The 25078-nt window shown below is 44.4% G+C and overlaps 1 protein-coding gene across 2 annotated transcripts in view; it reads right to left on the bottom strand.

Moving 5' to 3' along the window:
- The window catches only part of TEX10 (testis expressed 10), a 646375-nt gene that overhangs the window by 480979 nt on the left and 140318 nt on the right, over positions 1 to 25078 (bottom strand). The window lies entirely within an intron of this gene.

Genomic DNA, 25078 nt, shown 5'->3' with positions numbered 1-25078 from the left:
CCCTTTTTTTGTTACTTTTCTTTGTGAAGTTTACGGATATCATTAAGTGAGATTTTGCTTTCCAAACACTAGTCCTGGCTCTCCAGGATTTGTGGAAGTTGTTGACATGTAAGCTGGAACACCATTATAATACTGGCTATATTGTCTTTTCACAAAGATTTTTTTTTAACTTATTTATTTATGCAGATGTTAGGATAACACATTACAAACACTGTGCACATGTTTTTCAAGTACAGACAAGTAAGAAGAATAGCAAAGCCCCAGCCCCCCACTGCCCATCTCTCCCCCATGCAGTCAATTCATATCATAAACATCACTGTATATTGCCTAGCAGTCATAAGCAGTGTACACCCAGCAACCGAACAGTCAAACAAGTTTCTCACACCGTTCAGGGTATACATTCCCCTCCTCTAGCTCTGCATACATTTTAGTGCACTTCTTCAGTTTTATTCTGAGAGTTCCAAAGCACAATACCAAGGTCAATTGTAGGAGCTTATAATTCACATTCCTTCCCTTTAGTCAAGCTATGATGCTCAGCAGAAAATTACAGGGATGCACAGATAGCATAATCCCCATTTCTAACTGTATCCTCTCCCCCAATTCATGCCAGAATTTAGGCACACCTGAGCAGGACCAGGCCTTATCCATAAAGGTTGCCCACTCCATCCCACACTGTGGGCAGTCCTGTAATTTGGTCAGGTATATCTTTCTCATGGTGCTCGGGTCAGGTACGTATGATGTAAGTAAATAAAATGTACTAACGTGGGTTGTGCGTTGCCCAACACACTATGAATCATTTTGCATGTCGCTGTCCAGTCTCCATTAGTCAGTGGGTGTAAGGAAATGCCTCCTTGGCATGGTTACCCCCTGACTGTTTGCCTTTTTTGCCTTTGCTGATGCTAAGTTTTGATTGAAAGTGTGCTGGGACCCTGCTAACCAGGGCCCAGCACCAGTTTTCTTTCCCTAAACTGTACCTTTTCTTCCACAATTGGTACAGCCCTGGCACTCAGATAAATCCCTTGTAAATGGTAGCCCTGGACCCAAGGGCCCTTATGCTAGGGAAGGTCTCTAAGGGCTGAAGCATGTCTTATGCCACCCTGGGGACCCCTTACTCAGCACATACACACCGCCTCAAAGCTTGTGTGTGCTGGTGGGGAGGAAATGACTAAGTCGACATGGCACTCCCCTCAGAGTGCCATGCCAACCTCACACTGCCTGTGGCATAGGTAAGTCACCCCTCTAGCAGGCCCTACAGCCCTAAGGCAGGGTGCACTATACCACAGGTGAGGGCATATGATGCCCCTCGAATACCAATCTGACTTCTAGTGTGAGGCTGACCAGTTTTTGCCAGCCTGCCACAATCAGACGAGTTGCTGGTCACATGGGGAGAGTGCCTCTGTCACTCTGTGGCCAGGAACAAAGCCTGCACTGGGTGGAGGTGCTTCACACCTCACCCTGCAGGAACTGTAACATCTGGCGGTGTGCCTCAAAGGCTCACCCCTTTGTTACAGGGCCCAGGACATCCCAGCTAGTGGAGATGTCCGCCCCCTCCTGCCACTGCCCCCACTTTTGGCGGCAAGGCTGGAGGAGATAATTAGAGAAACAAGAAGGAGTCACCCACCAGTCAGGACAGCCCCTAAGGTGCCCTGAGCTGAGGTGACCCCTGCCTTTAAAAATCCTCCATCTTAGTTTTGGAGGATTCCCCCAATAGGGTTAGGGATGTGCCTCCCTCCCCACAGGGAGGTGGCACAAAGAGGGTGTAGGCACCCTCCAGGAAAGTAGTCAATGGCTACTGCCCTCCCAGACCTAAACAAACCCCTGAATTTAGTATTTAGGGGCACCCCAGAACCCAGAAAATCAGATTCCTGTAACCTGAACTACAAAGAAGGGCTGCTGACCTACAAGCCTGCAGAGACAACGGACAACGACCACTGCTTTGGCCCCAGCCCTACTGGCCTGCCACCAGAGTCAAAAACCTGCAACCAGCAACACATCCAACAGGGAGCAGCAACCTCTGAAGCCTCAGAGGACTGCCCTGACCCCCAGGACCAAGAACCTCCAGTGAACAGCGGCTCTGCTCAACAACAGCTACATCTTTGCAACAAAGAAGCAACTTTCAAAGAAATCACTCTTCCGGCAGGAAGCCTGAGACTTCACACTCTGCACCCGACACCCCCGGCTCGAGATCCAGAGAACAAACACCACAGGGAGGACTGCCCAGCGACCCCTTGAGCAGCCCGAGACAACCCCCCTCGACCCCCACAGCGACACCAGCAGAGAGAACCCAGAGGCTCCCCCTGACCACGACTGCCTGTAACAAGGGACCCGACGCCTGGACCAAACACTGCACCCGCAGCCCCCAGAACCTGAAGGAACTGAACTTCAGTGCAGGAGTGACCCCCAGACAACCCTCTGCCTAGCCCAGATGGTGGCTGGCCCGAGAAGCCCCCGTGCCTGCATCGCTAGAGTGACCCCTGGATCCCTCCATTGTTTCTTATCTAAAACCCGATGCCTGCTTTGCACACCGCACCCGGCCGTCCCTGTGCCGCTGAGGGTGTGTTTTGTGTGCCTACTTGTGTCCCCCCCGGTGCTCTACAAAACAACCCTGGTCTGCCCCCCGAGGACGCAGATACTTACCTGCTGGCAGACTGGAACCGGAGCACCTCTGTTCTCCATAGGCGCCTATGTGTTTTGGGCACCTCTTTGACCTCTGCACCTGACCGGCCCTGAGCTACTGGTGTGGTAACTTTGGGATTGCCCTGAACCCCCAACGGTGGGCTGCCTATGCCCAGGAACTGAGACTTTTAAGTGTCTTACTTACCTCACAATCTAACAATTACTTACCTCCCCCAGGAATTCTTGATTTTTGCACTGTGTCCACTTTTAAAACAGCTTATTGCCGTTTTAACAAAGACTGTATATGTTATTGCTCTAATTCAAAGTTCCTAACTTACCTGTGTGGAGTACCTTGCATTTTATGTGTTTACTTCAAATCTTGAACATGTGGTTCTTAAAATAAACTAAGAAAATATATTTTTCTATATAAAAACCTATTGGGCTGGAGTAAGTCTTTGAGCGTGTGTTCCTCATTTATTGCCTGTGTGTGTACAACAAAAGCTTAACGCTACCCTCTGATAAGCCTACTCCTCGACCACACTACCACAAAATAGAGCATTAGAATTATCTAATTTTGCCACTATTTTACCTCTAAGGGGAACCCTTGGACTCTGTGCACACTAATTCTTACTTTGAAATAGTATATACAGAGCCAACTTCCTACAGTGGGGCACCCAAATCTGCCTTCCAGGCAAGCCTAGCTCTAAACAAGGGTCTGGGATAATGAAACTTCAGAGACCTGTACATCAGCGTAATAGTATGCAGCACCGTACCCAGCTGTATAAGACTTTCAAGAATATGTGATATGGGTGGGGTGTTAGGAAAGTCAGTTCACAGCTCCCTAGCCATTCCTGCAAGTTTTGCGTATTGTAGGAATCACACAGGGACTCAGGATATATGTTACCAAGCATGTGGCATCCCCTAATCCTCCATCCAGTATTCGTTATATTGCCACTTTTGCATCTAAAAGATTGCAAAACTCAAATGTTCAATTCCTTGTCAAAAGGTAAACGTCTAACACCTCTCCTGACAATTCTCTCTCAAACCTTTACTGTCTGGTGCACAATGTAGGGCACTGCAGGACTCAGAACACCCTCCCCAGCTTTCGGGCAAGCACCTTGTTCCAAAGTTAAAGCCATGTCCATATTTGCAGGCAATTATGGCCCTGAGAGGGGCACAGGGGGGGATTTGGGGGTGCTACCCCCAGCACCCTATATGCACTTCACAGAGAATATCACAGAAAGACCCACAGGCCACAACATCTGGTGGATTCGCTCTTCCAGAAAGCTCTCAGTGGAGAAGTTCTTCACTCCCTCCAGGATTCCTAGCACTCAAATGTTGTTGCACTTTGAGTGCGCCTCTGCATCCTCCGCCCTTGCCTCCACAGTTTTAGTTACTGTCTCCATCCTCGCCATTTGCTCTCAAAGTGATGCTTTTCTATTCTGATTTGATTGCAACTTCAAAAACGTTCACTTTGACACTTTTCTGAGGTCTGCCTGTAACAGATTGGCATCCACAGCCACAGCTTCAATTTTGCTCTCCAGGGCAGTTCCTTAACCCCTGAATAGCAGCTAAAGCACTGTGCAATCTACTAGGACGCACTCTTTGTTGATATCCCCCAGTGGAGGCATCAGAGGCAAAGTGTACTGCATGACTGTATTGCCCTGCTGTGGTTTAGCTGCTTTGAGTATGCCATTTCCATGTGATGGTAGCAATAGCACAGGAGCCGTATCACACCCACGAATGTGCCACCCTTGGAATAAGGTCACTCAGGTGCAGTGCGCCACCCGGCAATGTCGTATTCCATTCAGAAATTGAGACCCCGTCGACAACAAGGTCCATATCCCTGTCCCAGCCAGGCCCAAGAGGATGCTATTCTAAATAGAAGAAATACTTTATTCAGTTGCAACCATAAAAATACGTATAAAACAATTAAAAAAGTTGACGTAACTAAATTAGTGAGTGAAATCCGTGAGTGGCATGCAATCAATCAATAATGGTAAAAAAGGAGACGTAGTCCCTTATGAATTGTGCAAAACTTAAAAAATAATAATAAATAAATTTAAAAAAAGCTTTGAGCCATAGGGGAATTTGTAGATAAAACACCTATGCAATTATCTAAAGACACTTTCTAGCTTTCAATAAAGAGCATAGATGAACTGCAATGCCACTGCAAATTTCAATTGTTGGAAGAGTTTGTAGATGGAGATAGGCCTGGCGGCACTGACGTATTTGGAAAGATTTTAAAAGCGGTATTAAAAAAAATGTTCTCTGTCTAATATACAAAATAGCATTGTGTGCATTGTACTTTGTATCAAAGACTGAGTCGCAGTGACAGTTTTCCAGTACAGAACTCCAGTCATTCATTACTGGAAAACTAACCAAGCAATGGAATGTCTCAAGTCTTAAGCGAATTAGAACAAAACAGTGCCTGGGGTTCAAAATATACTGTACATAAGGTTCCATGCCATCTGCCATCTGCATCAGTTGATTCCTCATAACACTAGGTGTTTGTGCTTCAATGGTCCACCTTAAATCAGCCAGGTGAGTAAGGCACTCCATTCTAAGAACTTTCCTACTCAGTGTTCCCATTATATCTTGTGTAGCGTAGTAGTCCGTGTGGCCCAAGTCCGTAAGAAAGTTCTTAATATACTCCAACGACAGAATTGGCAATGGATAATTTAAAATTAGACAATCTTTTAAAATAGCTCGGTTCAGGCTCGCATGTTCTGAAGACCAAACTTCATGCCATAATAAAATTGGTTGTATCCTTATTAAGACTGCGATGTGTGTAACCCCCTATTGTGAATGACAGACAAATGATGAGGTGGATTTTGGAACGTTTAAAATTGACATAAAAAAATCATTTTCTGCTACCTGGAATGCATTGCACTTTTTATGACCCCATAGGCTCGCCCATACGTGGCAACAGGGATGCATTTAGCACTGTAAATTGTCAGCATGTCTTTAGCGGTGATCCTACCCACTCGTTTAGAGAAACTTTTTATTGCCATGTTGGTTTTAATGAACTGTTGCATGGGAGAAGTGGGATACCCGGGGGAGAGTAAGGCGTGCTTTGCCTCCCAGGGCCGCCTGCGCTTGTGTGCGCGGACATAGTTGGATGTACACTACATGTGCGTCCCACATATGTACGTGGTGCTGTGGGACAGTGCTTAGCTAAAGATGTAATTGACAGACTTCAACACCATTGCCGAACGTGGATTTAAGTTGTTATGCCGTTAGATTGAAGAGTTGTAGGAATTGAATCAACTGATCGTGTCTTCAAAACTCATTGTGTCTTCAATAAATCGAGAATGGACGCCATGTTACTCTCCAATTGAATTAAATGATTTAAGAGGATATCAAGTGATGATTTAACTGTAAGTTCTAAGGCTTTGATGGTGTCTAAAATATTTGCAAGCAGTTTTGATATAATTTCACTTATCTTCTAAGGGGGTTTCTTTGTGACAGTTTTAATTTGCAGAGGACAAGTAAGCTGAGTACTTGTGTCGCCTTTGTTACAAAGTTCAGCTTTCGAAATGTTGGAGGCATTTACCCTTTGGAGTGCTCGAGGCTTTCATGTAAGTTTAGGTTGGGGGGGGGGGGGGGACATCGTAGGCTTCTAATATAGACTCATTTGTGTATTGAATACAGCCGTTTTGGACTCATCCTGGTTGCTAATCTCTATTACCTTGGTCCGGTGGGTAGAATCAGGGACTGAGTTAGAGGGGCTGTTGTGCTAAGATGAGGCCTCTATAGGGCTCCCTTGTAAAAGTAGCCCTTTTCTACGTTTTAAATCTGCTTATCTATAGCCCCCACTGCACCGGAGATATACTTTAGTATTGATGTATGAACTTTGTGAGGGGATGTAGTTTTTGCATTTTGGATGCTTCCTCTTGCCCATCCTTGGACCCTAATCCTGAACTGAATTGCCTGAGTAATATTACTTTAACACGCCTGTTTCCACGCTAGGCCCTTTACTAACGTATAGGCCAATAAAACTAATATAGTTCAAACGTAGCACATAGGTAGATGAGGCATCAGTTTAAGTTGGTGCCCAAGGAAACACTGTAAAGAAAGTATTCCTGTGTCCTAAATAATGATGTGCTCCCTCATCAAGGGTGACAGTTCAAACCCCACTTTACCTCTTAAATGACAAATAAATGTTAGGGGGGTGGCCCAGCTCTGACAGCCGCAGACGGTTCCGGTCTTCACCCCGGACAAGCCTGTGTGCGTCCCATGCTCAAAGGTGGTACCTTTATGCACCTCCTGGCACTGCCGGTAAGGTGGGTGACGTAGCCTGTGCGCGTCTACTGCTGCTGGGTGGAGTCAAGGCATCCCTTGCTTGTGCTCTGCGCATTCGGCACCGAGGGTGAAAGTAGGTACCTTTATGCGCCTCCTGGCGCTGCCTGTAAGGTGGGCGGCGTAGCCTGTGCCACGTCTGCTGGGCAGAGTCAAGGCGTGTGCTCTGCGTGAGGATATTCTAAAAGAGGCACCCAGCACTCCCAGGTCAGCTGGCACAGAAGACAGGCATCAAGGCAGCCAATATAGCGATAATCCAACATTTACATGGGAAGGGCCGCTCAGGATGTCAAAGGGGGGATAGCAGATCTCCTCAGGAGCATGTCTGGTCAGCCATCTTGCCAAAAAAAATTTCTGCTAGAGGGAGCAGTGCGTCCCATGCTGTTGGGTCTCTAAACGTGGTTATTTTTCCACAATAAAAACATCTTTTGACACAATCTGACTGAATCAGGCCTCTGAATAGTCAATCAGACTGTCAAACTTAACAGACAGAAGTACAGAGAATACAGGAATTACTTTGGGGGCAACTGACTTACACCTAGGCTATTAAAATAACAAAGCAGAATTATACTGCTTGCAGACCTTTTTTGGGTGATGTTTTAGAGAGAGAGATTTAAATTACTCATAGTGAATAATGAAGCATTGCAAGAAAGCCTAACTGTTGAGAATAAAATGCCAAAACAACAAGTCATGCCAAAATCTGACTGAGGCAGATGCATGATTCGATGCATTAAGGAAATATGGCACACTGACAGAGGGATCATTAGGAAAAGCTCAAGGAACTATGCAATGTGTGAGTTTGAAGGGCCATGTTAACTGTGCTACTATTCTAGTGCGTACATGTACTTATCTAAGAGAACCCAGATCCTCCTTTAGAATAACAATTGCAAATTAATTTGTTTTTTATGACATGCTGAATATGTTATTAGTGACTGCATACCATTATTAATCAAACTAATTACGGGGAGCGTGGCCTGGAGCCAACTAGTCAAGCCAAGTAAGACCACTTTGTGGTTTCCTGGTGTCCAACTCGCTGCCAATCTGTCACTTTCGTGTAGGTGTCACGGCAGCTGGTTTTCACCTAGGGGAGACCCCAACTCAGTCTCAAGTTCCCGACCCAAGGACTCACACGTCTGCTCCAGAGAGCAGAGGGCTGTCTCCCCTTCCATTGCAAAGCAAGCATGAATGGGTGGCCTCAGCTGGACTTAAATGCTTTGGCTCTCAATAAGTCTGTGACAGGCTTAAAAGATTTACATTTAAACTGAATTACTGTTGAGAAGTCTTGAAATAGCTGGTGCTGCACTCCATCATAGGAGATTGGTATTCCCGTTCTTGCTTTGTCCATGATACGATCCTTGGCTTGGAAGAAATTAACCCGTACTAGGATGCATAGCACTGTCTATCTTGACAGGCACCCACCTGATGGCCGAAGAGGCACAGGCTGTACTGAAACAGATCTTGTTCCTCTGTTTTATGTGGCTCCCCCCCCTCTAGGGATATTGTTCCGTTGTGATAGTTTTGCAATTCATCACATTAGGTCTGCAAGATAATGTGGTGCTCCTTCAGTTGTAGCATTTCTGGTCACAGTCTCGCATAGTCGACCACCTGGTCGTCCATATTCCACAGTTCACTTTCTCCCCCATTTCGAATACATGTAAACAAAGACCTTAAATTTGCTCTTCAAGTCCTTCTTGACTGCAAAGATCTCAACTTTGAGTCTGTTAAATGCTTAATGCAGGAAATCCTTTATGACCATACCATTCATGCTTTGCACAGCACTGCCCATGAGACTATCAATCGCGTTGCTCCTTTTCCATCTTTTCTGCTCACTCGTTGCTGCAAAATGGCCCTAATGTTCACCTTCTTATGCCTAGCCAGTCACTGTGGGAGTGGCCTGGGCAGCCAGGCATGTTCTGGAATCTACCACTTTACTGCAGCAAACCTCACTCCACAGACCAGGTGATGGGCAGTTTCCCAGGTATACCCACCCCACTCTCTCCAACATCCAGTTGCTGAGAGCTAGTTAGATTCTTTGGCATTACTGTCTGAAAGTCCTGCCCTGGGATTCTTGGTCTAGATTATGGTCTTTAAGACATATCTCTCTCTACCCCTACTGAGAGGCAAAAGACTTGTGGATGTCACAACCCTCAACTCCTTCTGCTCTCAGTTACCCAAACACAGTCGCCTAGGGTGCCACCCAGGAAAGTAATAAATACCATCCTGGGCCTATTATCTGCCCATAGTTGTACCATCCTGGTTCCCAGGAGCTCACATCACAGTGCCTGCACTTGGGAAAGAGTATCATTTTGACCACCCAGTGCCTCCTATACATCAACAGAACCTTCTGGAAAGGGTGGGGGACTCAAACTCATTTGTCTGGATGGGTTCTTTTGAACCCTGTCCCAGCCCTTGTTTTCACATCTTGCTGGCTCACTCCTATCTTCGACCACCCATCCGATCACCAAGACCCTCTCACTCACTTCATGGCCTTACTGCTGCAACCTGGCCTCTCACAGTGGCCCCTTGACGTAGAGCCACCTACGTCCTCTGAGCTTTCAGATGACTACTTTCAGTATCCTTAATGAATACATGGTAAAACTAGCAATTTAGAGTGAAGGTTGAATTTTATACTCACCAGGATGAGGCAACTAATAGAGCAATTATGGGATAGTTTAATATAGATCACAGGAAAGGAATCCAAGTGGATAATGTTGCCTGAAAAAAATATGACACAGCTTTTGTAGCAGATTATATAAAGAGTACCTGCAGCCATCAATGCACCTTCCGCTTTGAGTAAACGTGGTGAAACTATAGCACACTCTGTTCTGGATAGCAGCAAATGATTGTTTTTGTTGCAGGAGGAAGTGATGTAGGTAAAGAGAGAAATGCTCAAATGAGTAGTTGAAATCAGTAGGTTATTTGTTGATTTATTCATGAAATGAATGGGGAGACGGAATTCCTTGAGACTAGTCAACATCTGAAGGAATACAACAAAAGAGAAGGTGATGTATTGAAAAAGAGCTGATTGAAAACCTGAGTTTAGAGAGCCGATAGTCAATAATGTTACAAGGACTGACTAAGAAACAGACTTTGATAATGGATGACTGACGAGACCAGGGTTGATGGGAATAAGATCCAGTTGAGTCTTGTTGACATAGATCTTTTTAAGCAGAGAGGGTAAGCCCATTTGTTTTTTCAAATGTGGTCCTATCATGGTGGTGCAATAACAGCACCCCTTGAAGATGCGAGAAGAGATTTACAGCTTCTGGAGCATTTAGTTAACATTATAAGATAATTAGTGATGATGTGGTTGATTTTGAAGTTGAATATTATATATATTTTATAGCTTTTGGCGCCATTTAAGGCTGTGGAGGTTTTTATTGTAAGCACATGCTCATCTATATTCTCAATATTACATGTGAGGACACCATAAAAAGATAAGTCTTGGTAGCTTATTTTAATATCACCCTGTATAACTATGTTTGATCTACAGAGGCATAATTAGGTGAGCAATAAATTTGATAAGCGATTTATTCATTGTTTAGGCTGTGTACTTTAAGTATATTAATACATAATTATGCATTTAATTTGTAATGTTTGAATGTTAATGTTTGGCGATTACAAGATTTTCTATACCAGTTTTTAAAATAATCAACAGAAGTGTAGTCACTACCTGTCTTGAAGATGGTGGAGTTTAGAAACAGTGCCACCGAAACGCTCAATCAACGATTTTAACAAAACCAGTACCGTTTTTTACATCATACAATGTATTAACAAGGAAAACCTTCTCACAATGTGTGATGATAAAAATAGCAGGATGATGTAAAATGTTAAGGTATATTCAGGGAACAGATCCACGAATTTTAGGTGTACAAGAAAAGTAAAAAAATAAAATAAAAAAATAATAATTTTAGTAATGGATGTTGTGTGGTTGTTAATATTTTCAGTTTACAATTTAAGAAAAATAGATAGGATATTTTTTGATAAACATATTTGTGTTTGGTGAATGATATTGTACTATAAAACACAGTTTTAGTATATTATCTTTATGCTTCCATATTATTATACTAAACACTCTTAGAATAGTGCGAAAAAGCAAGGGCTGTTAATCTAGGACAATTATTTTTGTTATTATGTTTTTGCATCATTTTAAGTTTTGAGTGTGGCACTTCTTGTACCACTGCACAAGCAGCAAGGTAGCATTTCTTCATTCCAGTAGGAGGGTGCACTGAGCAACTGGCATATAAGACTGTATTGTACTTATAAAGAGGTTGTATGTGTCATGTAGAAAGCATGGCTTCCCGATATTGAAAGAATTCCTGATTTATAAGTGATTTTTAAGTTCTCTATAATGATTATCAAGCTGAAGCAATACTACTGTGAAATAGTCTACTACTTTTACCCACGACTGTTTTAGTTTTCTTTCATACTAGCTCAGAACTAAGCATGTTTTGCACTGCATGGGTCATGATATGGCTTTTCAGATTTCTATAGTCTAAAAATAATATGTGTATCTCATCAGGTTTAAATACTGTAAAATCAGAGTATTTACTGAAGACATTACGACTCCAAGATATTGAGGCAGATTTATTATGTTCTTTATAGCACACTTTTGTTTCAAGATGATACTTGGCCTCTACCTGAAGTATCTCTCTTAAAATAATAACATGTTGAGTATTATCAACTTGGTTAAATTCCTATGATCTCGTAGCCAACACCACCACCTTTGGAACTACACTAGCTATTGTGAACTGGTTCTCCAGTTTCTCAGCAGTTAGATATAGGCCTATATTGCCATTAAGGGGTTCTGGTGACATTTATAAAGTGTGTATGTTTGAGGTAAATTAATGCTATTCCTAACTATTGGAAAGGAATGCAACATGCAATAGGGCTGTTAACCATTACTGTGTAAAGTATTCCATACTGGCTCCAACTGCACCAAACGCCACCCACTAGTAAAATATGCCAGTTGCATATGGTGGGCTCTCCCCACTAGCAAAGTGACCGCTCCCCGTATTAGGAACTCTTTGTAGATTCAAATCTACAGTTACCAAAGGGAGCACCGTGATTTATTTCTTTTCAGTACTTATTTGTAAACTGGGATTCCTTTTCAGCTGTTACTCATAACAGACATCTAAAAGGCTGGCAACACCATTCCTATCCAAAGAAGGAATTCTGTACAAGTAAAGAACTACTGCCTCCATCTAGGTATCGTATATGACTGATTTCAGTATTAAGACAGGCAGTGAGTGGCGTTGATTAGGAGTCAAAAATGCTGGCCGCAACTGATCATTACAAAGTGTTTGCATACACTTCCAAGAGGCGTATAGTGTTCACTACATTTCCTAGCTTACCCAAAACTGGAACGGCCAGGAAGACTGTGACGCCAGGAGGCGCATGAATTGGAAACGCGAAACCCGCTGCGCGGTACATGCACACTTCAGAGCAGGGAAGGCCTTGGGCACTCACTACATTTCCCAGCTTCCCAAGCCTGGGACAGCCAGGAGGATTGTGACCCCAGGAGTTGTATAAATTGGAAATGTGGGACTCGCTGAGCGGGATGCACTCACTTCCAAGGGGGGAGGCCTTGAGTGCACACAACATTACCCAGCATGCCCAAGGTTGGGACGGCCAGGTGGATTGTGACGCCAGGAGGTGCATAAATTGGAAACATGGTACCCGCTGGGGAGGCCTTGAGTGGTCACTACATTTCCCAGCTTGCCCAAGGCTGGGAAGATCAAGAGGATTGTAATGCCAGGAGGCAGATAAATTGGAAACGTGGGACCAGCTGCACAGGACACGCCCAGGCGAAGACAGGGCCAAGTGCAGGCCCATCTGCGCCCATACACGGCCGGTCATGGTGGGGCTTGGACCCCCCTTCGAAGCGGTTTGTTTCCTGAACGCAGACAGAGGGTGGGTCATAGTCCCTCGGATTTAGATTCTGAAAAATCTGTTTGGTCAGGCTTTAGAGGCAGTTTGTGCCGGTATTCTGGTGATCCTCAGTGGCTGGTTATGATGGGGAAGAAAAGACAGCTAAGTGTCAGAGAAACGCCCTTGGGCCACAAGGAACCTATTAGCTTCACCCTCAACTCTTTCCTGGCCTGAGCTGTGGGGTGGTCTCCAAGGAGATAGTTTTAGCCAAGAGATGGCTCTCTCTTGAGATGAGTGAGCGACAAAGAGTGTTCTCACGTGGATGATCCTACTATCACCAACACTGGTGAATCCAGATGATCTATATAAGCCCCACATGCTGGAGAATGTTAAGTATCTGACTGAGGGGGTTTCAGAGTGATGTAGGGGTGATACTATCAATGTTACTATCAATCTTACCGCCACACTTCCTAGCACTGGTAGCTCGTACATTAAAAGGAAAATACCATTGAAAAGACACTGCAAAAAATACAGCTGACTTGGGTCTTTTCAGAGCGCTGCTCCTCTTTGCTTATATGGGGACTCTTGCCAAGGTCAGGATCAACTGTTTTGTGTGGACAAATTTCTGAGTCAAATCAAGGAGCTGGTGGACTCTTGTTTGGCATCCTTGAAAGACAAACTTCATTCTTTGGAGACAACAGTCTATTTGTTGGCTTCCAGACTGGGGGAATCGACAGGTAAATTCACATGATTCTACTTCTTTCTGTCCTAACGGTCACCCGGGTCCATCTTTAGGCAAAGATGCATCTTTGTTTGTTACTCCAGTGCCCCAAGAGGACTCGCACCATCTACCAAGTCAGCTGCCTCATATGGATCTAGGAAACTCCGCCACGAGTACTCATCGCCAACGGGTTGGTGTGACCGTTGGGTGTGCTGGGGCCCTGCTCACTGAGAATATCACAAATTGTAATATTTGAGGGGCTACTCAGAGAGATTTCCCCAGCAGCTAGGGATGTAAGAGTCGCCAACACACAGCTCAATTTTCTTGTTTTGAGCTACCACCTCATTATGCTCCCTATGTGGTAATCCTTACTAATGTGCCATCATTATCACCTGGCTCACATGAATATACAGCTCAGTTAAAAAATAAGGTCTGGCATTGGCTGGGCAAAAACGTATTTTAAAGATTTTGATTATTTTTGATATGTTGTTTCTCAGGTGGATTGGGTGAGTAGGCCTGTCGGGTAAGAGCAGAGGAGGGGATTGTATCGTAAACTGTAGATACTCAGGGTTGGTCCACCACCTGATTTCCTCTTGTATGTTAGCTCCACCCCTCACTCTAGCGATGCAATTCGACTAGTTCCCCTGTTTATTTTGTTTTTTATAGGTATACATTCCATCAGGAAGTCCCACGCTTATTTTGGGTGCCTGGAACGCACAGTGCCCAGCCTCTACTTAGCCTTAAAAATAGATTTGCTGCTCTGTCTAATGTAGAGGACAATGATTGACTTATGAGATCAGCCAGTTGCCCTGATCAAGATGTGTTTTATTCCAGATGTACACAGGAGCCTAAGCTAATTCTTACCCCTGTGATGGTTTCTGATAAGGATTCCTGGACCTTTTTAACCTTTATTTCTTGGAACATTGCAGGGTATGACACTAGGCTTCAGGATGAGTTTTGGGTGGTCTACATTTCTGCTTTTGATTTTATCCTGTTGCAAGAGACATGGTCGGAGAAGGTACCCGAATGGGATTGGTTTCAGAGGTTTGCAGTCCCTGCTGCTCATACTCCTTGTAATCGGCCTAAAGGTGGACTTGTGACCCTTATGCGCATTTCTAAGACTTATAGGGCATATCATATTAGAAGTAATCACCATTTTGTCTGGGTGTTTTTTCCTAACAAATATATTATAATTTAAAAAGTTTACCCTGTATACATTGAACATTAGAATGGAAACCATTTTGAATGAATTTCTTATTATTGTGGCAGGGGATTTTAATGCCAAGATTGGTGCTTATACTACCTTAGGTAATCCATTTGAAAGGAAATATTATTTCTCCATTGCTAATGTATCCTGGGGCAACAGGGGTGACACTTTAATTAGTGCTTTGCAAAACCTGAGGTTCATCAATACTTACGAATTGGTGCATGATCCAGGGAGACAGGCCCGTCATTTTGTGGGTGGGTGGGGCTGGCACTACAATTGATTATGTTTTTGTGACAACATCATTAAGACAATTTATTCGGCATGGTGGGGTTCATATGCAGGATTGTAGTGACCACAACCCTCTTGTATTGGCCTTTGACCTGCCTCTCGGCAGGCTTTTGCCTGCTGTTTTGGGCCCTACTGGTTTGAAAGTTAAGGATCAAGGGCTCAGGGTGTGGTGGCGTCAGGCTGATATTCCTCAGGTTTTTGAAGTTATAGTGAGATGCAATTTTAAACTGATTGTAGGGCCGTAGGGACGCTCAAGACAAGAACCGTCCCTCCCCCCGCCAAAAAAAATCCTCCTCCCCTGCTGCAGAGGTTATTGACACCCTAGCTAGGTTGAATGGCTCTATTAGAACTATCATTCATTCCAATGGTGGGCCTCCTAGGAAGATCAAGGGTGGCTGGTTTGATAAATCGTGCTATGCTGCAAGGCAAACCCTGTGAAAGGAGCTTAAAACATTGCCCAGAGATAGAGAAAAAGGTGATCACGGCTAGGACTCAGTACAAGCTCGCCCTGCAAACCAGGAAGTTGGAGTTAAAAAAACATGTCGAGAGATTTAGTGCATGCCTTTTGCACCAAAAACACAGGTCTATTTTGGAGTATTGCTAATAGGAGAAGATGTGCAACAGGAACTTCCGAGAGAATGGGGTGTATTATTCCACCCAATAGCTGGGTAAATCATTTCCGCGTATTTATTTTTATGAGACCCCCTAAGGAAGTTGAGGTGGATCCAGGTGACTCTGGCCATAGTGTGACCATTTTGTTCAGCTTGAACAAGGTGGTTGTTGCTTTACAGGAGAGTCCAAAAACAAAGCTCCATGGCTTGATGGGGTTCCAATGGATTTATGCAAAAGAAATATCAATTTCAGGGCCCCCATTATTGTAAATGTTCCTAATGCAGCAATGGATTTTGGGATTCATTCTTTGTGGCAATCCACTTGTATAGTGCTGGTGTTTAAAAAAGAAAATCACAGCGACCCTAAGTTTTATCGCCCTTTATCACTACTAGATTCTTAGGTGAAGATCTTGGGTTGCATCGTTTTGAGGCAAATTGAGAGCTGGGTGGAGGAACAGGATCTAATGAGTCGGGTTCAGAGAAGGGTTGGGGAGTCAGGACCAGTGCTTAAATTTGTTACTGCTTATTGGCAAAATACGATTGCAAAGAAAATCACTCTTTACTTGGCTTTCATGGATCTTAGCAATGTTTTTGACAGGGTTAATCGTGATAAGCTTTGAGGGTCACTATCTAAGAAGGTGATGCCAAGCTCAATCATAGTTCCAGAATGGAGCTTTCACAAGAGATCTAAGGCCAAAGAGCTATGTGCTAAAGGGTGAATGCACAGATCCCCACACCCTTCATAGAGGGGTGTGACAGTAATTCATTCTCGCCCCTATGCTATCCCTTCTCTATACAAATGGATTACATGACTTCCTTGTGGAAAGGTGCAAGGATATTCCTAAAATAAATGATAACAGTTTGCAGGCGCTGGTCTATGTCGATGATGCAGTGTTAATGGCTCAAACTATGAAGGGTTTACGAATTGCAGTGAATGTTTCTATGGAGTTTATGACTGGTCTAGATCTGGAAGTCAATATCACCAAAACCCATTATATGGTGTGTGGAAAGCCACAGAGTGAATTGGGCTTTGTCTCAATTAACAGTCAAGTTATAAGCTGTATTCATGAATTCCCCTATCTTGTAGTGACCTTTCAGGACAAAGGACTTTGGGTCCCCTGTATTTCTAGGCGCAGTTCTCTCTTCAACACTGCAGTTGGTGCTACATTTGAGTTTTCTTCCAGGATCGGGAACGAGCCAATTGTACCCGTACTCGCGGCGTATTGGCGCAAATGTCTTCCGGGGTTATCATATTGGGGCCTCAAATTGGGGTTATCATAGTTTGTAACCCCAAAAGGATGAGGATCGATTTTGTAGAAGGTTGTTAGGTGTTGGGCCCAATAGCCTCCATGGGAGCTGAATCTGGGATACGTAGAAGATAGCATAAAGATTGCTCTTCTACTTTTGTAAATTTCTATTTGAACCAATGAGCACACATCCATGAATAGGGAAGACTTTGGACAGGCCATTCCTTGGTTACGTTATATGAAAAACATTTTCTTTTTTTTGGGTAGTCTGGAAATTTTTGCTTCCCTGCATCTATTAAGGCAATCTGACAAGCGTTTGGTTAAGACGGAATTTAATAAATGTGTGCTGGGTAATAGGAAAGGTATTGAACTGATGAAGCCGTCGGTGCAGGAGTTCATGATGAAGACGCATTCTGGGCCTGAGCTCTATTTATCGTTGGTTAAGAATGTTTGGGAAAGGGCGCTCATTGCCAGATTTCGCCTTGGTTTAATTAGATTTAACTTTTGCTTTCCTTTAAAGAGTCGGTAGACTGCTCTACCACCGATTCAACCAGTTGGGTTGATCTGTATTTTTTTTCTGTGCAAAGCTATCATTATTTTGACAGCTATCCATTTTTGTTACCAATGACTGAGCAATAGACTCTTTTGTACCCAACGTAGTAGTTACTATTGTCTCCTTAGCGGAGTGATGACACAACTTTCCACTAGAAGCAGGTGTACCACTGGAACCAAGTTAGACATGGCCAGTGAGCTCTAATAAGTGCAAAACCTGTCTTGATTTGCTTGTGCTTCTGATCAGGGATGCCCCAGCCTAGGCAGTTCGGGCTGGACTGTTCTCCCTGTAGCAGGGTCAAGACTGAGTTGCATATGGCAGGGTCAAAACCGAGGTGGCATGGTGGTTAAAAAACAATGGATCAGAATGTGTCCCACAGCGATTCACAGTAGCTGAGATTAATTTAAGCATTCCATTCACCTCCTCAGTTTTATTGCCCTTATTTTTACTTAAACCCCAAAGCAGGTGGTTTCCTACTGGCTACACTTGGTTATATTTCCATTGTCTATCATTACTGGGCATATCCATTCCTACGAAGTAGAAGAGGTGTTTGAGGCCGAATTTGGACACATGATGGTGAATTCGCCAGTGTGGGGGGTCCTTCCTTTGTATGTAGTTTCACGGCTGTATGATGCTTCATAGGTTTAGTGGTATACGCAGCGGTGCAGTATCACTTTCCCTTTTTTTTTTTTCACGAGCTGTTGTCTCATCTCTTCTACGCTAAGTTTGGTTTTGGGTGAACATGCTCTTCAATGGAACAAGCAGATTTTTGTGACCACTTTCCCTGGACGAAGCCAGCTTTACTACTCCAGCCTTTGGTCTGAGGGATGAAACTACTAAAAATAAATCACTAGTCAAAAGGTAAGGCCACCTCAATACTTAAAACAAAGGAATCAGGATGAGTAAAAAATTTGATTATTATTTGGGGTGACTGACCACTTCACGGAATAATCACAACCCACATCAGGGTGAATCCCTAAATTCACTTTCACTAAATGAACATGAGTTCAACCACCAGGTAGCTATAGCAAAGCATAAGAGCTTAACTTAGGGCAATGTGTAAAATATTTATGCAGAACCAAAACACTAAAAGTCAAAATGCAAAACAATAACCATCCCATCCTGAATTGTAAAAATAGAGTAACACTGAATGAACAAAATGACACTAAAATGACAAAATCCAATAATGGGGCCTATAGATATGAGTTTAAGGGAAAATGGTTCCAAAAATCACAAAGTGCCAATGGTAGTCTATGGTCGCAGTAGGCCGGGACCTAGGCTCAATTACAGGCTGACGGCGATGGAGCACAGGTCGATTACATTAACCATATTTGTGTCACTCAAAGATTCTATCTTCTGGCTTAGTCTTTTAAGTCTCAAACCACCACACGAGTACACTTCTATAGCCCTAGAGGACCTCAGGGAGGCACCTGGAGACTCACAGGGGGTGTGGCAGAGGGCAACATCAGGGTCCAGCCTTTAAGTCTAGTTACCACTTGTCAGCTTTTGCAGCCTGTTGTCTCCTTGTTGCCACACAGGAGGTCAGCCAACTGATGTTTGGAATCCACTTCTTTCTCTTGGGTAGAAGAGGGAGCGGGTCCAGTCCTATGGAGCACCTCACAGGTCACAGGCAGTAGAGGTATGATCTTTAGCAGGTCCAGAACATGTTCCTGGAGGTGCCACATTTATACCTGGCAATAGTTGGGGGACGGGGGTTGTGTTTGACTTATGGGAACACCCTAATTAAGTAAGGTAAAAGTTCCTGGGCCACGTCTACCATATCTGGGCACTTTCACAATGGAAAACATCTTCTGCCACTCTACACTTGGGCCCAAAGGGCTGAAGATGTGTAGAGGGGGTGGGCTGGCCTGGCAGTTTGGCCTGGAATGTTCTAATTTGAGAAGAATCAAGACTGATTTGTATATGGCTGGGTCCATACTTAGGTGGTATAGGGGGGCAAAAAAACTATGGACTGCTACTGGCACATTTGATTTCAATATCCTTTCAGGGAAAGGCAAGGATTTAAGACTCAGGGACAGGTCAATACATGACCCTGCTGGGATGCGTTGATCAGAATTGCAAAAGTATACAGATTATCAAACTTAAATGCCACTAAAGCGCGTTCTCAATCACCCCATAGTTGACCAGGCGTTGCACAAGACCAGAGTGCAGGAGAAAGGCAGTCATTTATTTACTTTCATCATACCATGTGCAAGCAACAGACTGAAGAGTAACTGTTGCATAAAAGCTCCCTCCCTACCAGACTCCTCATTCCTTCTGTGCCCATCTACTAAATGAAAAGAGACAAATGAAAGAATCCCCCCAATCCAGTGTTGCAGAAACTGACCTTAAAGATTCATTAAGTTATTTGAGCATTGCTTTTACAAGGCAATTGGACTTAACACATACTTTCTTATATTTTTACAGAACTTATAGCAGACTGAACCATATAATTACTGTGGGTTAGGTATGTGCTAGATGCATTTAGCTTTCCACCTCACATCAATCTTTGACAGTAAGCACCTCACAATATTGTGAAAGTCTCATTTTAAATTGGATGTAGCAATTTGGCAGGCTTGCAGTAATAACTGGATCTTGTGTTTCCAAGGCAATACTCTTGAAAATGATTGCTGAAATGGACGTTATCATGCATCACTATGCAGAGAACAGTCAGCTGTGCCTAAAGGTCCATTTGGCCATAAAAACAGCTGAAGGACTGCTATGCCCCTACTCAAACTTGGGTTTCAAAGGTCTACTTTAAGATGAGACCACCAAGACTGAATTCATAATCCCACAAACACCCAAATGAAACATAAGTTCAATAGCGGTTTGCAGACAATAGTCCATAACCTTTTAAACCACTGCTGGGTAAGAATTCCAAACTCACTATGAATTTACAGACATTAACTTCAGCTGCAAGACACATAACACAAAGCCCACCTAGCAACAGAAGGCTATGCTCTGCAAACTGAAGTAACTCATTTACAAAGTCAAATTCATTACTGCTGTTCAAACGCTTATCCCATTAAATCTCAATGCAAGCAAGGCAAAGCAGGCAGGAATCTCTGGACACATTGTTACTTTTGAGGAGCAGTCCATCTCCTAAAAACGTACTGAAAGATGTAAGAAGATTAACAACCCTTCTAGAACTCCAATGAAGCCTCCTGCGTCCTTGCATCACATTTAATGCAGCCAACTCAGGTAGTCCGGAGTACGAGGTGACTACATTCAAAACCTCAACAAATTTCACAATGAGCACAGTAGTTGCATAGCTAGAAGTTCAAAAAAAAGTAAACAAGGTGGAAGGACTTTTGTTGCTATCTCAAGGGTTTGGAATTCCCTGCCAGTCTGTGCCCAACAGACACAATTTCTTCTCTGTCAGTAAATGAATAAAGACTGTATTCCTCCAGCAAAACCTTGCCACTGCTTGATTAACAGACACGCCTTAACAATACCACCACCCTACATTCCACTAAAACCTTCTGTTAGTAACCTCTGAGGAACTCCAGCAGACTTGGGGTCTGCTTGCTTCCTGTCCATCTACATGCATCCTCCAATATCACTTGCCAAAACCGTACCCGTGCCTCTGTCCCTAGGCCCCAAATTGTAATTTTCATACACCTGCTCTTCCATACTACTGTGTATTATTTTATACGTGTACCGAGCATGGTTGCTCTTTGGTTCAGTTTGTGTTTTATAAGTCGTACACACAAAAATTCATCAGAAGGATAATCAGAAACTCATCCGCCAGTGTGGTTCTGTTTATGACGATGGTAAATTTAATCTTTAACCGTTTTGAAACTGGCTACTTGGCATTTCAATTTATGCCCAAAAATATTTTAATCAAATCCAGTTGTTTGATGAATGACCTTGTCAAACGTTATCTAAGTGTGTGTGAATAGGAAACCTTTGATTTTACACTACTTGTGGCGATAGGAGCTAAAGAAAAAGTAAAACAAGTAGTCAATACATTTAATGAATGTACTGCTGTGTGGAACATTAGCAGTGCAGTACAGCAGAGTAGGATGCTGGTTTCAGTCAGCCAGGTGTTGAGGGAGATTTACTGACAGACAACAATTGCAGCTGTTTTGATGCCACTACAAATGCTGAGGAGAAAGTAAGCACATGCATACAGATGTCTGAGGCTGTTTATAATTTGCTAGATGGTTTTGAAGAGCAGTCTTAAACCTGGGATTAATTGCATAGTATAACAACTATTGGAAAATATGGCACAATATATCACAGTTGAAATGTGAACAAAAATAAAAAGCCCTTATTTGGAGGCAGACGGATAGTGAGGGGTCAGGGAGGCAAGCAATACATGTAGCAGGAGAGCTTGATCACATGTGTGACGGTCAACCCTTAAGAAACTCTGCTGCGCTGGGCTCATTATGAAGTATCTTAGTCTACTGGATCTAAACCTCTTCATTAGGCAGGGAAGTCTCAACCATTTCTGTTTCCATAGGCATAGGAACTTGAAGTCACAACTGGAAGGGCACCCACCCCGCCTCTCACTGTACCGACTGTAGGAAGCTGGCTCTGTATATACTATACCAAAATGAGGTATGGTATGCATAAAGTCCATGAGTTCCCCAGAGGCTTAACAGAGGCTGAAGTAGATAATACTAATTCTCTTTTTTGTGGTAGTGTGGTCGAGCAGTTAGGCTTATCAGAGGATAGTGCAAAGCACTTGTTCAACACACAGTCACCAAATGAGATGCACACAGTCCATGACTAACTCCCGGCCAATTGTTTTTATTTGGCACAAATCCATTTTGTTACTTTATCACTAGAACCAAAGGATCTCAGTTACAGGCAAGTACAGTTGTAAGTATGTATCAAGCATATGTATCAAATGTACTTTGTTTGGATTTTGCAGATAAAGCAGTTTACAAGTAAGTAACACTTTTCAGTTTCAAAAGTTGACAGTGCAATTTTTCATACGAGTCAATAGAGTCCCCGGGAAAAACAGTGTTAGCACAGAAAGCAGGTAAGTACAAGACTTACAATTCGAGTCTTCAGGTGTTAGGATGCCCACAGGTCAAAGTACAAGTTGACCCCAAAAGCACACCACCAGCAATACGGGGCTGGCTGGGTGCAGAGGTCAAAGTTGATGTCGGGTTTGCAATGGAATCCTATGAGGGCTGGGGGGACTTAGTTGAAAAGAGCTTTCAGACAAGTACCCAAAGTTTCAGGACACAGGCCTTGGGGGTTTAGGTCAGCACCGGAGGGGCCACTAGTCAGCACCAAACACACACCATCAGGTGCACAGGTGTGGCCGAGTGCAGGGTGCAAACACAGCATCTGGCACCCAATGCTTTTCAATGAGGGAACCCCAGGGGCCACAAAGATACTGCATGCTGGGGCCAGGGGGCTGCGGCTTCATGGGTACCTTTAGAAGTTGGGAATCTTCGTAGGATCCAGTTGCAGTGGGGAGGGAACCTCGAGATTCAGGCTGCAGACCATCGTGGTGGAGGTCAGGAGGGGCCGACCCAGGATAAACTCAAGGTCAGAATCACCTGGGGACCCTTCCCTGGACCGGTGGGCCATGTGGACTTGGGCTGTGAGCATCAGGTGCATAGTGGACAGGACTCACGGATCCGGGGCAGTTCTGGGGTCCTTTTGGAGATTTCTTTATGACAGGGATGCTGTCCTCTGGAGATCTTGGTCCCCTGCTGGGCAGGCAGTTTTTAGAGGTTGCTGGTCCAGCAGGATGGGTCGTCTTTTTGGACCAGGGGCCTTTGAAGCTGCAGTCATGTCGGTAGGGCTGGATCAAAGTCAGTTGTCACCTGGAGTCTTCACTGCTGGGGTCGGCTTAGCAGTCCTTCTTGCTTCTTTCTGCTGAGGTCACCAGGAATCTGGTGAGAGGTTCAGGGGAGCCCCTAAATACTAGATTTAGGGGCATTACAAGGGTCGGGCAGTAGCCAGTGGCTAATGTCCCTGAGGGTGACTACACCCTTCTAGTAGTCTAGTATCCACTCCCTTTGGGGAGGGGAGCACAGTCCTAGCCCTATTGGTCCCTACCCTCCAAAACAAGAGGGAGGATTCCGCAAGGAAAGGGGGGGGGTGTCACTTCAGCTCTGGACACCTTAGGGTGGTCCTAGCTGCAGTGGTCACTCCTCCCTGTTTTTACCTAATTTTTCATCCGGATGTGCTGGCAAAAGTGGGGTTTGGTCCAGGAGGCAGGCAACTTCACTAGATGGAATGCCTTTGAGGCTCATCGCCAAATGTAACAGTTCCTTCAGAGGGGAGGGGAGGTGTGATCCCAGAGAGCACAAAGGTTCTCACCGCATGGGGTCAAAAACTTGTCCGTTAGTGGCAGCCTGGCACAGACTTGTCAGCCCTGCACTAAAGAGTAGGGTAAAATACAGGGGGCATCTCTAAGATGCCCTCTGTGAGCATTTTACAATAAATCCAACACTGGCATCAGTGTGGGTTTATTGTTCTGAGAAGTTTGATACCAAACTTCCCTGTCTTCAGTGAAGCCATCAAGGAGCTGGGGAGTTCATAATGACAAAAACCCAGCCCATGTACTTAATATGGCCACACTGCACTTACAATGTCTAAGAATGGACTTAGACACTATAGGGGCATATTGTTCATGCAGCTATGCCCTCACATGTGGTAAAGTGCACCCTGCCTTCGTGACTTACCTATTCCACAGGCAGTGGTCTGTGGGCATGGCACACAGAGGGATGTCATGTTGACTTTGCCTTTTTCTTCCCACCAACACACACAAGCTGCAATGGCAGTGTGCATGTGTCTGGTGGAGGGTCCCTAGGGTGGCATAATGCATGCTTCAGCACTTAGGGACCCTCCATGGTCACAGAGCCCCTGGGACCAATGGGACCTTTTACATGGGACTTAGCTGTGGGCCAGGGGTGTGCCAACTGTGGAAACAGTTGTACAGTTTTGAGAAAGAACACTGGTGCTGGGGCCTGGTCAGCAGGATCCTAGCACACTCTCAGTCAAGTTAGCATCCATATCAGGCAAAAAGTGGGGGGTAACCATGCCAAAAGGGGGCACTTTCCTACACAGTATCCTTGCACCCTGTCGGGTGGCGTTGGTCGACTCCACGCCTGTCGTTGATGTTGTGTCTGCCGTGATGTGTGGGGGGGGTTACCAATTGTGAAAACAATAGTACAGTTTTGGGGTAAGAACACTGATGCTGGGGACTGTTTGGTTGGCAGCATCCCAGCACACTCGGAGTCAAGTCAGCATTAATTTAAGTGTTTAAGAGTGAGTGAGTGAGAGTGTGTGTGTGTGTGTCTGTGTAACCATGCCAAAAGAGGCACCTTCCTACGCCCACCTCCCACAGCTTTGATTAGAGTGCCATCTTCACAAATTATCAGCCACATTGAGAGGCCTATCTGACCATAGAAACTATTGAATAGTCCCACCACTATCAACACTACTGCTAGGGGCACTAGAGCTTGATGTATTAGTGATGGTGGGCTCAGGGGCTTTGCACGGGCAGGACTTATCCACTGGACTATGGCCCGAGCTTTTTATTGTGTGTAGAGTGAGAAGAAGAGGCAGATGATTTATCCCCACCACCAGAGGACTGTTGTGGACCTGAAAAGGGATTGTTGTGCTTACTTTTATCCCCATGCGTATCCTGAGATTTTTTTCACCATATTTCTTCTTTTCTTTGTCACCCCC

The sequence above is a fragment of the Pleurodeles waltl genome, chromosome 2_2, assembly GCF_031143425.1.
Source record: "Pleurodeles waltl isolate 20211129_DDA chromosome 2_2, aPleWal1.hap1.20221129, whole genome shotgun sequence".
Taxonomy (NCBI): Eukaryota; Metazoa; Chordata; class Amphibia; order Caudata; family Salamandridae; genus Pleurodeles; species Pleurodeles waltl.
This window is presented reverse-complemented; position numbering and strand designations above follow the sequence as displayed.